This window comes from Diaphorina citri, unplaced genomic scaffold (assembly GCF_000475195.1).
Source record: "Diaphorina citri unplaced genomic scaffold, Diaci psyllid genome assembly version 1.1 scaffold25573, whole genome shotgun sequence".
Lineage (NCBI taxonomy): Eukaryota > Metazoa > Arthropoda > Insecta > Hemiptera > Psyllidae > Diaphorina > Diaphorina citri.
The window spans coordinates 7,783-10,079 of record NW_007402914.1 but is presented as its reverse complement, the minus strand read 5'-3'; the positions used below and the strand labels follow the sequence as shown (position 1 = coordinate 10,079).

The following is a 2,297-nucleotide window of genomic DNA, read 5'->3' as shown; positions in this document are numbered from 1 at the left end:
TTTCAAAGCATTCTGAAGTTTGTGCGATTCTGTAAAACTTGCTCCAAAATCTCCGACAGCTGACTAGTGGTGGTTAAATCGAAGCCTTACTATGTGATCGGGATGTCAGGTTATTTGTCTGCAAAGAAAAGAAAATTCTGTTTATTAAAAATCATTTTGTAGTCTTTGATTTATCTTGGTTAGACCAGTGCTTGCATGATATCAGTTCTATGACATATAGGTCACCACTATAATGACTAGGCGAAAGGGACTTTTTAGTCTCACTCGAGCAGGATAAACAAGATATATTCTATCATATATTATATTTAAGTGGTGCTCGTCAACTTCTTGGTCATATGTACCAAAGGTATATTCTATTCTATTCCCTGTAAGAATTTTAATAAAGGGACTTTTTAGTCTCACTCGAGCAGAATAAACGAGATATATTCCATCATATATTATATTTAAGTGGTGCTCGTCAACTTCTTGGTCATATGTACCAAAGGTATATTCTATTCTATTCCCTGTAAGAATTTTACCTGGGTACATTGGTTACATTGACTTGTAAAGCGGCACCACCAAGGTAACACTTCACTATCACACAACAATCAGCCCCATCTCACCTGTACATTGAAACAATTTTTGCATGTAAATAAAATGCAAAGCATCGTTGGTTGCCAAAGTTAAATTGAAGGCGCCTCCCCAGGGTCGAGCGGGGACCTAGAAACGAAAATTTTCGCACGAATCCCTGCCAAAATGATAACACACTTTTCGCTCGAACAATGTTCGCTATTGTGCCGGGTCAGGGTGTGGATTTCGGCTCCGATGTTGCTGACATTGACTGGTCAAATGAGAAATCGCCCGTTAAGATGAACCAAGAGGCAAGAAGACAGTATGTTCATACTTCATATGAATCGCCTGTGAAGATGGCTAAGAATAATGGACGAACTCGAACTGAAAACAAGAAGACCACGAGGAATATGAAGGATTAGCTCGCGAAATATGATATTCGAGGATACGGACATACACGAAGGCTTTTTGCGGGGTTAGGAAGAAGAGGGAGAAAAGTACTTGGACAACAAGTCAGAGCTTGGTAAAGAAGTTTTATGCCCTGACCCTTTTAGCTGTGACTAGCACGAACCCAACAACTCTCTCCTAGCCTTAAATTACTAGAACTACTCGCTGATGGAAAGATATCACTCAAGTTGCTTGTGGTGAGAACTCAGGACCTCAGGGAGTGACTCCGACTTACGTGGGCGTAACCGATAGGGGCGTAAACTGTAAAGCTTAAGCTCTGCGTTTTGTAGGCCAAACCAGCTCTTGGCCACGAAAGTTGATTACTCTTTGACCGAGTCAGGACAGTTCAAACAGCATCAAACCTAGAGTTTCCTTGATCTCCATCTTTGTGAGTGACCAAATAAGAAGGCTAGTACGGGATTAAGATATATGATTTGTTCCGTCATAGAGCACGAGCATACACTTATTTTTCAAGTATTGTTCTGTTCCCCAAATTGTTTTCAGCTGTCCATTGTTAGATTGTTAAGAGATCTATCTTAAAACACACTTGGCATCCTTTTCAGTCACGGAATCACGACTACGTTCGTTTTCTGAAAGTAAGTTATAGGAGATCTTTTTTCAAGTTCTGAGGAAGTGGGCATATAGAAATTGCCTGTTTATGTTTACGTAGTCTTGGTTTTTAGTTTTGCCTGTTTCAAGGTTTGAAAGTCTCACGTTCCTTACATGATGTAAAGTCGAAAACCTATCTGAATGCAACGATTGAAAGCAGACACGATTTTTTATTAAATATTTATGATTCCCTTTATTAATTAATATCAAGACTAAACTTTTTCCCATCAAAGATAAAACAAGAAGTCGGAAATTTATTTGAGGTTTCAACCGATAAGGTTACGAGTTATATATCTGTAACAAGTTTAACTGAAAGAGAGAGTCCTCCACTAATAAACAAAGAACTCGGAGTGAAAACTGGGTTTAAAAGGGAAATTCCGCGAAAAACTGGATTTAAACTTAAAAGGGTCTAAGTTATAAAAAAGCGAAGTTACATAAACTAACAGATTGTGGGAGAGGGTGGTTAGAAAGAGATTAAATAAAGTGGTCACAAATCCTTTAAATCTATTTCTTTCAAATGAATGCTCATAAGAAGAAGGCAGCCTGTACTAACCTCCACCAATTTAACTTGAGACTTTTCGTTTGTTTTGTTTGTGGCTAATCATTGAACACCACGTCTAAAAAAAGTTGGCAAGACAGAGTTTTTTTGTAGTCCATCTTAAATTTATCTCAGTAATTGAGCAATCACTCAA

General features: G+C 38.2%; 1 long non-coding RNA gene across 1 annotated transcript in view; it reads right to left on the bottom strand.

Annotated features, from left to right (window-relative positions):
• Positions 1-66: 66 nt before the first annotated feature.
• Positions 67-2,297, bottom strand: part of LOC113473342 — a 10,013-nt gene continuing 7,782 nt past the window's right edge. Inside the window, exon 2 of the long non-coding RNA XR_003395341.1 lies at positions 67-118. This is a non-coding gene — a long non-coding RNA (uncharacterized LOC113473342). The remainder of the gene's footprint in view (positions 119-2,297) is intronic.